The following is a 14,843-nucleotide window of genomic DNA, read 5'->3' on the forward strand; positions in this document are numbered from 1 at the left end:
TCATCTGAGCCTTCAGTGAGTAGTAGTAATGACATCAAAGATCGTGGATCACAGATCACTGGACAGATATAATAATCATGAAAAGGTTTGCTGTTGGAAAAATGGCATCAATATATTTTTTGACTTGGGGCTGCCACAACCTTCAATTTAAGAAATAAAAATTAAAAAAACCCAGCAGTATCTACGAAGCACAAAAAAGCAAAGCTCAATAAAATGAGGGATGCCTGTAAATATTTTAGGTTTTGCAGGTCATAAGGTCTCTGTTCCAAGTACTCTGTCATGCAGCACAAAAGCAAACAACAGGCAAAACAGTGAGCACAGCTATGCTCCAACAACGCTACCTACAAACACACATCCTTTGGCCCAAGAACCATAGTTTGCTATGTAATAAATATGATGATCCTGCCCAGGGGTAACTGATTCCATCCCTGGGCCACAGGCGTTACTGGGGGAGGGAAGTGGAGAGAACATATATTAATAAGTTGTGAGATGTTTTCTGGGGGCTTCTCCAAAGCTACCTCTTCTTTTATAGGAATCTCTCAAGAGAAGTTGTCTATCTTCAGATGGTTCTGCAGCCACTAAGCTGGTAGGGGTTGGAGGATGGGGGGAGAGTTGTCAGAAGAGAAAACTAACCCAGAAGAAGAGTGGAACCCAGGGAATGACAGCAAAATGAGACTAGAGTCCTGCTGACAATGGGAACCCCTGGATCAAACCACACCTGAAGCTAGAAAGACTATGAACTCCTCAAAAATTAATTCAGTCCATTACATCACCTAAGACTAAGTGTTCTATCATTTACAATAAAAATAATTCTAATTGATATAATTAGGGAACTCAAAAAAAGAGGGATCACCCACTCATCCCAGGCCAAGTCACAAAGAAATGAATCTCTGGTGGTAAAATTTCAAGGATGTGGATGGCCAGAAAAATCTCAGGAGAAGAAGTCTGGGAACAAAGGATTTGGCAGATGTTCCCCAAACTGGATTTCACAGGGAGTAGATGGCTCTAAGACCCAGCTGTGGCCTGAGGGAGCTCGGCAGACAGAGGCCAGGGGTATAGCGGTGGTATTCCCACAAGATGGGAATCAACAAACCCCTTGGGACAAGAAGAGAAGAGAGCCAGTCTCCCTCCCCTGCCTCCACACACACACACAATGAGAGGAAGGAACAGGGTCCAGCCTGAGGTGGGAGCCAGAATAAAGCCCAGGGTACTGTCTGACAGCCAGGATCCAGGGATTCTAATCTTTGTCCCTCTGCCCCCAACTCCAAAGTCTCAGCTTCCCCTCCCAAATGTAATGCAAATTGCCCTGCAGAAGGCTTGACAGGTCCTGCTGAACTAACTGTGCTCAAAACCCCTAGAACACAACTGTCTCCATAAAAAGGAGAAAGGCAGGGCAGCAAATTAGGCCCTGTTACTTGACTAAGTGTGCTGGATTAACCACAATTACTAATGACAGGGTATGGAGGGCAGAAATGTAATTATCAACACCCTCCTTTGTGGGAGGTGGCCGTGGGCCCTGGGAACCTGCGAAACCGATCGAAGATAAGCAAGCTCATCTTTCAAGCCAGGGCTGATCGAAGGGGTCATTCTTTGGGCTGGGGAGAGGGATTGCAGGCCATACCCAGTGGCTTTTAAGGGCCACACCTACCCAGCACTTCCCGCTGGCCTGACCTGAAGGATTAAATTCTGGTGTGGGCTCTGTGGGAAGTGATGGCCAAGGTGAGGAGGTGGCCTTGGTCCTAGCTCTGCCCTGATGCACCAGGTGAGCCTCACCTTGCCTTACCTGGACTGGGTCCTTCACGTGATAAGGAGTTGTTGTTCTGGAATCAGTTATTCTCAAACCAGAGGTCTGCTTGCACTTGTACAGCCTTTGGAATACATCATTTCTGATTTTCAAGTATTTCTATAACCATATAGTATTCTAACTACAAATGCTCAGGTGGGTTGTGTACCACAGTTTTGCAGTAAAAGGTTTTGTCCAAAAGAACAATGTGGCTGTAGCAAATATTTTTTTCAACTGTAAACTTCCTCAAATAAAGCTCTGCCCATGTAGGAATCGACTTCACACAGTGCCCCAGGGGCGCATTTACTGGGAATCCCCTCTTCACCCCCCACCCCACAAGGTGATCCCAGCCACTGTGACAACCCCAAACCACAGAGCACCATCTCAGCACGGCCCCTGGGGAGACAGTGCCGCCGCTGGCCGAGGCCCACTCTCCCGCAGCCTTCCTGGAGAGCGGCGTGGCCTCCTGCCTGGAGTCTCAGAACGACAAGGAAGCTCGGGAAGCCCAGAGCACAGTCACTCAACATTAAGGGGAAAAACCTGAGGCTCCTGGTGGAGACAAGGCTTTTCCAAAGCCGCATGGTGGGGCTTTCACGAAATGGCCCGGGATGCGAAACCCAGGGCTCTTGGCTCCCAGAACCGCGCCTCGATGCGGCCGATGCATCCATTGCGTCCCTGCCTCCGACCGCCCCTCGAGGGCTCTGGGCAAACGCCCAGCGCCCGCCCCTTCAGTCCGCGCCGCGCTCCCTCCTGGTCTGGTTCTCACTCAGACTCAGTCCATGCCACGCCTTGGGATCTTCCTCCACAAACCACATCACCAAGCTGGGGCACCCATCACTGGCCCACTGAGAGAGGGGCCCCATGACGGAGTGAGGTCCTCGTCTGCACAAGGGTTAATAAGGGGCTGAAGGGAATGACGGGGCTGTACTTGGAGAGAAACTGCACCTCTGCTCCCTGCCATGGGTGTGACCTTGGGTGGCTCACTCAGTCTTCCTGGGCTCCAGACTGCTCAGCTATGAAGGGGGTAGAAATACCCCTTGGGCCCCCTCCCTCGGCCCGGGGTGGTGAGGGGACATAAGGCAAGCCACGTGAGGGACTGAGCCTGGCACCAGCCCGCAGCCCCACACCCCCGCCGCGCCCGCCCCTCGAAACTGCGGCCTCCTCTCCAAGCCTTTCTCGACCTCTCTTCTGCTGTGGGTATTGGCCCTTTCCCGTGGAAGCCGTTTAAAGGCAGGGACTATTACTGGGAAGAGATAAAATCCTTGGCACAGCTCAGCCATCACCAGCGATGTTAAACCAGCCCGCGTTCAAGGCGGAGGACACGCATGAAAGCGCTTTATCTTCCTCCCACAAGGGGAGAGCAGAACCCATGCCAAGCTGAGAGGAAGGCTTAATTTTTTTTTAAATAGATGTTTAGGATTCTACTGATGCTTTGCTAACTCCCAGAAAAATCACGACATCAAGAAAAGAAAAACTCTATTTTCTATTTTCTGCTAAGATGTTGAAATGGACCTTTTCGATTAGGTGGTGGGCTCTGGGAGGGGGTGCCCAGGCAGGCGGCCCAGAGCCACGGCTGCTCGTCTGTGTGTTTCTGAGTCTGTGAGCCCCTCGGAGCTGAGCCCACGTGTCCTGGGTGAGGGGACGGACCTCCAAGCCCTCCCGCGTCTGTGCCTCCCGCCAAGCTGGGCCCCAGTGACCCTGGAAGGGATGTGAGACCCATTAATTACCAGTCAGTTACGTGGTTTGCATATATATCAGTTGGTCTGATCGTTTACTTTGAATCAGCAAAGACCAGGACTCTCCGAAAATTGCCCACCAGACCCACATCCGTGCAGATAACACCATCCATGTGCAACGCACCACCCCCAGCCCCCATGGCTCCCTGCCGACCGAGACAGCACAGACGCCTCTCTGCAGACTTGGCTCACGGGCGGTAATCACAGCAACAACAACCGACACTCGTGCGTCCTTTACACTGTCGGTCGCTGCTCTGACGGCCGCTTCCCCCAAACTCACTCACTGCATCTTTGCGTGACTGTGATGCTTAAAGAAAGGCCACAAACTGCGAGTCCCCTGGTGGTCTAGTGGATAGGACTTGGCACTTTCACTGCTGTGGCCCCAGGGTGGGGGGGTTCAACCCCCAGCCTGGGAACTGAGATCCCACCTCAAGCCACTGCACACTGCAGCCAAAAACATAAAAACCGAAAAGAATGGCCACAGATCTTTCCCACTCTCCCCACTGGAGAGATGGAGCCTAAGCCTTCTCACCTTGAACCCAGGCAGGCCCTGGGGTCACTTTGACCTGTAGAAAGTGGTGGGAGCGATACTGTGCCAATCTCCAGACCAGGCCTGAAGGTGCTGGTGGCGTCCAGCTCCATCTCTCCAGTACACTCCTTCGCAGCACTGGGCCGCCACACAAGACGTCTGCCTAACCCAAGACTACCTCCTGCAGGGGCCCCATCCCCGTGCTCTAGGGGATGCAGTCCCAGCTGGGCCTAGCCTCTTAGCCATCCCGGCTGAGTGAAGCCATCTGGGACTCTCCAGCTGAATAACCATCAAGTGACCTCAGCTGACACTATGTGAAAAGCATTAAGCAGCCAGGCTCTGCCTGAGTGACTGACCCACCAAGGCATGAGGTATAATAGCTGGAGTACTTTGTTCTGCAGCAATAGAAAACCAGAACCACCTTCTGAGGTGGGTCTGTTTCACAGTCAAGAAAATCGAGATGCAGAGAAGTTTGCCCAAGGTCACACAGCTGTTAAATGGTAGAGCCAAGATTCAAAACCCAGACAGCCTGGTCCCGGAGCCCAAGCACCCTCTTCTCGGAACCCTGAATCAATGACTGCCCCACTGTCCTGATGTCTCTTGAACTTGTCCACTGGCAAATCTCCTCCTGGCTGCAAAGGCTGGGAGATAGAAAGCAACCCTTACACAATGCCATAGTCTCGTCCTGGCACAGAGGAAGGGTGCCCAGAGTGGAGGGGGTGGGAGAAGGATGGCTGGAGGGGGGATGGTGGATGGATGCATGGATGCACAAATAAAAGGACTTGGAGGAGACAGAGCCTGGAGAACATGGAGGGCCTAGAATTCTTTGAGATACGGGCCTATTAGAAATGCCATGTGAGGGTCAGCATGAGGGAAACAGAGGCCCCGCAGGTGAGGAGGGCCACACAGCAGGCAGGGGGAGCAGAGGCCCCTTGATGGATCATGTGGTTCTTCAGCCTTTCTTCTCCAGGGCCTCATGAAGAGTCACTCATTGTGGTTAAAGATTTTGAAAAATACTTCTATTTTAGTGTTATATGTTGCCTTTATTTTTTTTTTTCTCCCCCAGCACAATTTTAACAAGGACCAAAAACAGACCCACTAAGCAATAGATATATCAGAAGCCTGAAATGTCTAATCACTAGCTGAATGCTAATTTTACCTCTGCATGTCCTGCAGCCCAGGCAAAAAGGACAAGACACTGTAGTTGAGAGTTCACACTGGGGGAGGCCAGCTGGCTTCTTGGGCCCAGAACCAGCAATCCCGGTATCTGTGCAGAAGGCTCACCTCTGAGGCTCAGGTAGGGAGCCCGGTGACACTCAGCCTCCAGACACGCTCCCCCCCGCCACCCATGTCCACCTTGAGCACAGTGGCACTTATTCCTACTCCTTCCACTGCTGGCTTCAAATGGGCCCTGGCTGGAATTCACACCTCTCTCAAACACGAACCTTCAGCTCTGCAGATCCTGTGCCTCTTGCCAGACTAGTCAGTGACCTCAAGGTCTTCCAAACCTCTGGAACCTTCTGGAGAAACAAGAGTCCCTGGGATCCTTCCACCAGCACTCTTTCCAGGCAAACAAGAGGATTTTCCCAAGAAGAATGGTTACTCTGAACCTCAGTTCATTTCCACTGGGGCCTGTTTTCTGGAACCCATTACACAGAGCAGCATCAAATGTATGGGATACTGTGCCTTCGATGCTGATGGTTAAGTTATATGGTTCACAGGAGCAGATAAAAAGAGGCCAACAGACTCATCTGGAAAGAGAAAATTCCTCCTACAATGAGGGTGGTCCCTGCTCAGAGCTCAGAAAGAGAAAGCCGTCCTCTCAGGAGGGAGTTACTGCAGAGAGGGATCTTACAAAGAAGCTGCAGAAGAGCTGACCCAGCAATGCTCGTTGTCTCAGTAACCTCACGCGAGTGACCAGGACAGCCGATTCTGAGCTCCTAGAGAGAGTGGCAAGGCCATCGCCCCCAGCCACGGCCCCTCCTGCCCTGCCTCCGCCAGCCTCGCCCACTCGACCTTGCCCCAGGCAGATAATTAACAGACCCAAGGAAAATGCTTAATCCCAGGCCAGATTCACTCCCCCAGGTCTCTCTCCTCCTGCCACTTCCCACCCCAACACACACACACACAATTTCCCCAGCTCTGTGTTCATGGAATCAATTCACTTTACTACCACGTGGAGTAACACGTGAATCACTGAGCAAAGACAGAGACAGAGCTAAAGATAAGATTATTTGTGGAAAGTTGTCATTTTGAGGCCCCCGAGGCAGGCCTGTCCTGGGCAGGTGAGGCTGTGGAAGAAGACAGCCAGCTGGGGCATTCGCCAGTCCCTGAAGGCACCTCTTTCTCCCGCACACTCCGGACTTTTGCGCTGTCTGTTCCCTCCACCTGGGACACCCTCTTCTGACCTCCAGCTCTATCCTGGGGAGATGCCATCTGCCCTTCATGGCCCACACACTCCTGATCTTCCCACCCCAACATAAGCTCCCCGAGCTTAGGGCCCTCGCCTCCCAACTCATGGAGTTGCTTTGTGGTAAAACAGAAGAGACTCTAGAGCCAGCAGCTTGGGGTCCATTTAAGACTGCTACCTATGGATGGAACCAGAGACTCTCACAGTGAAGGAAGTCAGAAAGAGAAAGACAACTCTCATATGATATCACTTAGAGCTGGAATCTAACAGACGGCACAAAAGAACCTTTCCACAGAGAAGAAAATCATGGATGTGGAGAACAGACTTGTGGGTGCTGAGGGGGAGGAAGCAGGGCGGTCTGGGAGTTTGGGGAAAGTCGATGCAAACTGTTGCATTTGGAGTGAATAAGCAATGAGATCTGCTGTACAGCACAGGGAACTATATCTACTCACTTATGATGGAAGATAATGTGAGAAAAAGAATGTGTATATATATGTGTGTGACTGGGTCACTTTGCTGTACAGCAGAATATGACAGAACATTGTAAATCAACTATAATTGAAAAAAATTAAAATCTTACAAAAAATAAAAACAGATAAATTTCAAAGACCTTTACAGGCCCCTCTCTCCTATGAAATAAGCAAGAATGTTATCTTTCGTGACTCTGCACAGTATTCTTCTGAATCAAAAGCCAAGCCACATGCGGCCATTTAGGCACTTCATAACTTAAAGCAAACTAACAAAAGACTGCTGCTTACTGGGTGTGTTATAGGGGAGAACAAATCTGACTCCAGGTCGGGTCTATTTCTTTTACTTTAACCTTTGTGTTCTCCTGCTTTTGCTTTAAGGTAAGGATGGTGCCTGGAGCCTGAAATAGACAGGACAGCCCATTCTCAAGGCTCTGACTTTCAAAGGCATAACACTTTTCCATCCATAAAGAGATCAAAAAGCTGCCAAACAGAGAAGGACACTTGTCTTTTTGGAGGCGTACAGGAACATTCGACTGGACCTAGGACAGCTGCAGGAACAAAGGATTCTGACACCAAGAAGTCTGCAACCACCAGCCACACCCCCGCCCGTTTTGGTGTAAAAGAAACCTGAGTTCTAACTCAGGGAAGATGGTTCTTTGGGACTTTGTTCCACCACCTTCTCGGCCTGCTGGCTTCTGGCTGAAGTCACCACTCCTTAGCCCAACACCTGTCTATTTACTGGTCTATCGTGTAGCGAGCAGTACATGCTTGGTCTCAGTAACAACTGTGCAGCTCTGCACAAGTTACCAAACCTCTCTGTGCTTTAGATTCCCCTTCCATGCCATGAGGAAGCTACCACATCTACCTGATAGGGTTGTCTAGAGAATTTTTATTTTTTTAATTTTTTAATTTTTTTGTCTTTCTGCCTTTTCTAGAGAATTTTTATTTTTTTTAATTTTTTAATTTTTTTGTCTTTCTGCCTTTTCTAGAGAATTTTTAAAGCAATGAATGTTTTTGGGGGTTTTGTTTTATGGCCACACCTGCGCCATGTGGAAGTTCCTGGGCTAGGGGTCAAATGGGAGCTGCAGCTGAGGCCTATGCCAGGGCAACATCGGATCCAAGCTGCATCTGCAGCCGATGCTGCAGCCTGGGATCCTTAACCCACTGAGTGAGGCAAGGGATTGACTACGCTGGGTCCTTAACCCGCTGAGCCACAATGGGAGCTCCAGCAGTGAATGTTAATCACTATCTCTATCATTATCCCTGAGGGGCTGCACTCCCGGGAGCTCTGTCTCCTGAACTGCACTGTGGGAATAAGGAATTGACTGCAGTTGCCTAGGGAAGTGGGGATAGAAAGAGATAACGACGCAGTTGAGGCAGCTCCAGGAAAAATATGGGGCCCAGGGAGGGAGTGGGGCTGAAGGTCCAGCCCAGCACACCCCAACTTGTCTCTGCCAGGCCCTTTTCCTCAACACCAAACCCCATCTCCTCCTCTAGCCTCAGGGACCACCATCTGAGAGCAGACTTGAAAAGGAACTCCTGCCTCAGATCGACTCTGCAGGGCACGGCAGGCATTGGTCAGCTGGAAAATGTTCACAGGAGGAGGAGCAGAGGAGCAATCATGACTGGTAGTGTCTACCAATTTCCATGGTATAAATACTCCCAGCATGGGCGACTTCAAGCTCCTGACATGATGGCACTGAAGGCAGGGTTGAGGAGAGATAGTCAGTCGCCCTCTATCATATGGCATTTCCACTATATGCCCGCAATAGGTGTCCATAACCTGAAGAATGTGGATCAGAAAAAAATGTAGCTAAATAATTAGAAAGTGATAGGTTTTGAATATATTACCTTTCTTTTTGATATACGTTTATGTACTTTCAAATCATGGTTGTATTTAAAAGTAGCTGTCAAGATTTCTGAAATGTCAACAATTGGCTCTCCCCTCATCAGTAACCCTGATGCTCCTGGCAGCACACACCCACCTCAGGGTCTTTGCACCTACAGTTTCCCCCCACCTGGTGTGCTCTTTCCTGTGAATTCCCTCCCCCTTTCCCTTCAGCTCTGCTCACGTACCACTGTCACTCACTAAAAGACCTCCGGGAATTCTGTATAAATAGCAGCACCCCCTTCCCTCAGTCCTTCCTAACCCCTAACTCTGCTTTCCTCCAGAACCCTTGACACCATGGACACTCTGCTAATTTGTCATCTATCTTCCTCCACTGAAACCTTCCCGCAGGCGGAGATTTCTGTCCACTGTGTGAACTGATCCCCAGTTAAACTGTGCCTGGCAGAGAGCAGGTGCTAAACATATATCTGTGCAATGACTAATAAGTAGCTACAGCTGGCCACAATCTGCAAGGTGCAGCCACAACGATCTCATCTGTTCTTAACAGCAGGGCGGTTATGGTGACGCCCATTTTACCGAGAACTCCTTCCGCCACCACAGAAGGTACGAGGCTTCCGGATAAAGTGACTTCTGCAAGATCACAGCTGGCCAGGGCACCTGCCAGACCAGCACTCCATTCTCCTGACCGCACACCTGGGCTCTGCCCTCGATACCGCAATGCCCCTCGGAAAAGCAGAACCCCCCGGGGTATCCTCCCCTGAAGGCCCCGGGATTCGCAATCACACTATGTATCGACGCTCGAGCCGCCAGTGAAGTTCCCGGAACACAGTGACTGCTCAATAAACAGGTTTCTAGCAGCCTGAACTCAAGTCAGACAAGTTCTTTTCGCAATGCCCTCCCTCACCCTCTCCCAAAGTCCCATCCCCCCTCCCACGAGATCGCCGCCGCCGTAGGGAAGCTTTAATGAAGCTCTGGGGTCAAGTTTTGTGTGCTGAGGTTGAAGGTATTTTTTCAGGTCACACACAACTGCGAGCATCCTCATCTCCCAGCACATTAGCTGGCACAAGGATGTGCTCAATGAATGAATGAATGAAGTGTGTGGATGCAGGCACACACAGGTGAGACGATGAGAAAGGGGCAGGAAAGAGGGCCCTCTGGAAGCCCGGACCCAGAGGCCAGGAACCTCTCTTCCCTGTCAGCCTTGAGCTAATGGACCTGCCCCAGAATTTTAAGATGCGTTCAAAGGGGAGCAGAGGGAGCGGTTCATTTTTCTGATGCCTGGTGGGCCAGGTACCTGCTCAGACCTCCTTGTTATTCTTAGCGGGAAGCTCTCCCCCGCCAGGGAGGAAGGAGAGCGAGTGGGAGCCGGTGGGAGGGGCCAGGGAGCCAGGCTCCACAGGTCGGCTTCCAGAAAATGAGATGTCAGCTGGCAGGAATGAATTAATAAAAGGAAGTGGCCCCTGCTGACCCAGCCTCATTTTCGGCAGATCTTGGATTCTGGAAGTTTCTCCGTGGCCTCCACTTCTTCTCAGGGGAGCACAGGAGTGAGGGTGTCGAGGAGTACATGTGTGTGTGCCTTTGTGAGGTGGGGGTTTTAATGACCCGGCCCCCAGCTCTTCTGAAAATGACTTGCTTGCAAAGGGAAAATACTGCTTCCCAGTCGCCTTATTCTGGAGAGACTCAGAGGCAAGTGGGGGAGAATCCAGGCCTTTCAGGAGCCTTGGGCAGTAGGAGCTAGAAGTGTCCTTCCTGCTAGCAAGGCTGTCCCCCTGGCCCAAGGCTACAAATCACCTGCTGTGATTGTTAAGCAATACAGACCCTAGGCCTGAGGTCACCGCGTCACATCAGCAGACATCAGACTCTCTTGGAGAGTTTGTTCAAACAGCCGGGGCCCTGGCCCTGGAGATTTTTAGTCCGTAGCTCTCATGTGCGACCTGACATTGGGCAAGTGGAACAAATCCCGGGATGTGCCCTCGGCTGCTGCTCCTGGGAGCACACTTTGAGAATCACTGCCCTAGGCCAGCTCACTGGGCCAGAATCTTCAGGGGAGGGAAGCTGTGTTTGTCACAACTCCCCAGGTGATTCTTACCATCAAGACTGTTCAGTTAGCTGCTAAAACACAAGGTCCACCTGCAGTAGAAGCCCCTGGGGCCCTCGTTACCCAGGCTCTGAGGACTCAGAACCTCTGGGGATGGGGCCCAGGAATCAGCATTTAACATCTCTATGTGATGCTGAGCTAAACACAGTTTAAGTCATGACCCTGTATACAGAGGGGGAAACGGAGGCCCAGGGCGGGGTGGGGGGTGGTCAACTGGCTGGGCAAAGCCCTCACCGCCACTTAGCCACCAAAGCAAACCCCAAACCAGGCTGTTTTCTTCTTCTTTTGAAGAACAAACCAAGGTGCAGGCAGATTCCGTGGGCCCGGCCTTGGCCTCCTCCCCCAACCCCACGCGAGCTGGCCAGAGCCCCCTGGACCCTGGAGCGCTCTCTCTTTAGGAGCAATAGCTGCGGGGCACCACTCCCCAAGCTCCTCCCTTGCCCCACTGGGCCTCTGTGCCTTGGCACAGCCTAAGGGCTCGGCCAGGGCGTCCCCTTGGCCCCCCTGGCGGCTCTCACTCACCCCTCCGTTAATCCCCACTGAGCCCAGTGGGCAGGCATGCTCTCCCAGACTCGCACTGACCTTGCACGACTGTCCCGACACTGGTCTTTCTGCGGTGACAGGGCCAGCGTATCGAAGGATCACAGTCGTCTCCACCTTCCGAGGTGCTTGTCTGGCCTGGCGATGCCTCTGTGTACCCACCGTGGAATAAATCCAATTCACCTGCCTTTACTGATCCAGGTTAAGACTCAACTGCCCTCCAAGTGGCACATGGCCTGGACAGTAAAACATTCACCAGGGTTGTTTCCCAGGAACTCAGAGTCCGCTTCATCCAGTTCAAACTGAGCTGGTTAAGACCAGATAGGACCACCAACCCTTCCACTGGGCATGCGCCAGCGTCTTCCCAGCCCTTTCGATCTTGTGGAGGCGTTTAGTGTAGTTACACCTGTGCAAAAACGCAACTCTCCCATTTTCCAATCACCTCTCCCCATGCTCCCCTCAAGCCAAACCGCCCTGCTGCTCTATTCTTTATCCAGTAAATACCCCAAGGCCGTTGTCTTTGGGGAGGCGGATGTGAGATGCTTCTCCTGTTTCCGTGACTGGCTACAAACCTCCGTGTCTCAGCTTTCGGCTTGCTGTGCAATTGGCCAAAACAAACCCAGTCCAGTAACACCACCAATGGAAGCACTGTAGACACGCGACACAGATGGGCTGGAGTTCTAGAGAGCATTTTCTAGAAAGAAGAGGTAAAAGATTTGTAAGGCGTTTGGGTCTCTGCTGTGAGATGTAATTCCCACCTCCTTGCTCCCCCTTCCAGAGAACCTTCAGCAAAACTGCCCCTTATTTTCAAAAGCTTTGGGATTCAGGTCTGTTTCTATCATTATTGTGATGCTGTGCCGACATGTCCCTTAGATGGAATCAAGAAGGCCCATTTTGAATGGGGTCCCCGTACTCTGTAGTGTCTGGTATTAGTTACTGCTGTTGAACACGTTACCTTAAGACTTAGGGTAATTACCACAATAAACAGCTATGGTTTCTGGGTCAGAAATGTGGGTGCAGCGAAGCTGGGTGGTGCTGGCTCGAGGTGACTCCTGAGGTTGCGGTTAAGATGTTGGGCAGGGATACTTTCACCCGAAGGCCTGGCTGGGGCTGAAGGAGCCCAGGAGGAGAAGCAGAGGCTTCCAACAGGGCTGCCAAGTCGATGCTAGCTTGGTGAAAGCCACTGCTCCTCCTCAGGGCAGCCTCTCCCCGGTTTCACGAGTGCTCCAGAGTGAGCGATTCAAGAGAGAGAGGCAGATGGAACTAACAGTGTCTTTTATGACCTAGCTTTGGAAGTCACACAGTGTCACTGCCACTAAGTTCTATGGACCAGGAAAACTATCATTAAATACAGCCCATATTCAAGGGAATTAGACCCCACCTTTTTTAGAGAGGAGTGTCCATGATTCCATAGATAGATTTAAAAATACCCCATTGGGGAGTTCCTGTTGTAGCTCAGCAGAAACAGACCTGACTAGTATCCATGAGGTTGCAAGTTCGATCCCTGGCCTCGCTCAGTGGGTTAAGGAACCACTGTTGCTGTGCGTTCCAGTGTAGGTCGCAGAGGCGCTTGGATTTGGCGTGGCTATGGCTCTGGTGCAGGCCAGCAGCTGCAGCTCCACTTCGACCCCTAGCCTAGGAACTTCCATATGCTGGGGTGCAGCCCTTAAAAAAATAATAATAAGATAAAATACCCCAGTTGGAGTGTATGGGAAAGTGGTACCAGTGTCTGGTACATAGGAGATGCTTACCCGATGTCTGGTGAACTGGATGAAGAGCCCATCTTCCCCTAATGCTGCTCTGGAGCTGAGGTGGAACAGGAGGCAGCAGTGGCTGGCCTGGGGCAGCACTGTGCTTGGGCATTGCTAGCTGGATGTTGCTGTTCCTGGCTGCTGGCCTATCCACGGCATGTGGAGCAGATGTCCCTGGCCAGGGTCTCTGACCAACAGTGTCCTTCCTGCCCCGTGTACCCCTCTGGCTTCCAGCCTCCTGTGTCTTGCCTCCTACATCCCTCCTGTTGACTCTAAATGGGCAGCCACTTCCACACAGGGTTTGCCCCAGGCCTGGATTCCTTCCAGAGGGAGACTCGATGACTCCACCTTGACGTGGTGGGGGCAGATCAAGGGGGTAGGGAGGACCTTCCTCCAGCGCTGCCACGACACGGATGTTAGTCCAGCCAGCCCCTTCCCTCATAGCCTTTACTGTCCTTTTCAGCCTCTGAGACTTTGCTTGCGCTGTCCCCCACCCAGAATGTCCTTCCTTGTCCTCTCTGCCCTGCTCCTTCCTGCTCCCTGGGGGACAGTGTGATATGGTGGGAAGAACACAGGCCTTAGAATCTAAAGGCAGGAACCCAAGGCTCCATTGTCTCACATGGTACTTGGGCACCTCAGACAAGTCAGCCCACGATCTTTCTGAGCCTCATTTTTTTTCATTTGTACAACGGGGATATCATACCACCTTTGGGTGTCGTTTCAAGACTGAAATGAGAAAACAGATGGAAGATGTGCTTTGTGAAGCCTAAGGCACTACAGGTAAGGAATCTTTATTTTTCCTTTTCATCATCTTAAGCCCAGCTCAGTTCTAACTCCCCTAGGAGACACACTGCACACGATGAATCTCTCCAGCAATCATGTTTCAACCACACAGCTCCGCATTTAATCTGGACACCCCCAAGTTTCTCTTTTCATTTATGTTGGGCCAGTTTCTAACACTGTTGAGTCCAACAGAATTTGCCTGTGCGTTTAGCACAGCACGTGGCACGGGGATGGTTTCGCATCTCGCCCACAGACTGTACACAGGTGTGCTGACTTTGGGAGGCTTCATTTTCTATTCTGCTGTCTCTGATCCTGTTGTTCCCCATTTAATGGAGATTTGGTGCAGCCAGTCTCCGGCTATTTAGTTTCTAATGGCCCACGCCTGGTACCTTCGGCAAAGAACTGCCTTTGGGAACTGCATGGACCACACTTGCCGTCGGGCGGCAAGTGCCTGGGAATGACCCACTGGTGCAGAAGTCTGAAAGCCCAGCTCCTTTGCCTTAGATAGGCGGAGCTGTTACTTACGCTCTAGAGCTCCCCTCAGGATCCGGCTGAGGTTGGGGTGTGGCCAAAACTGCGCCTTGCCTCGACTTCCTTGTCCTGCTTCCCCCACTCCTTCACAACTTCCTAAATGCAACCTTTGCACATGAATCCTCAGCTCCGGATCTGTTTCTAAGGAACCTGCCTAAGAGGCTCCCATAAGAATGAGCAAGACGGCACTGATGGGCCACCTGGACCAAGATCTACAGAAAGGAAAGGGAGGGAAGAAAACCACGTCCCTTTTCTTCTTTTGGTTGCTTCCCCATGGCCAACAACACTACTGTTGGGGAGAAAAAAAGTGATTCATTTTCAGTTTACCTTTAACATAACAAACTTCCGCTTTTGGAAGCTTAA

At 51.4% G+C, this 14,843-nt stretch overlaps 1 long non-coding RNA gene across 1 annotated transcript in view; it reads right to left on the reverse strand.

Moving 5' to 3' along the window:
* LOC110261521 overlaps positions 1 to 12,116 on the reverse strand; it is a 47,536-nt gene extending 35,420 nt beyond the window's left edge. Inside the window, exon 1 of the long non-coding RNA XR_002345708.1 lies at positions 11,458 to 12,116. This is a non-coding gene — a long non-coding RNA (uncharacterized LOC110261521). The remainder of the gene's footprint in view (positions 1 to 11,457) is intronic.

This window comes from Sus scrofa, chromosome 7 (assembly GCF_000003025.6).
Source record: "Sus scrofa isolate TJ Tabasco breed Duroc chromosome 7, Sscrofa11.1, whole genome shotgun sequence".
Lineage (NCBI taxonomy): Eukaryota > Metazoa > Chordata > Mammalia > Artiodactyla > Suidae > Sus > Sus scrofa.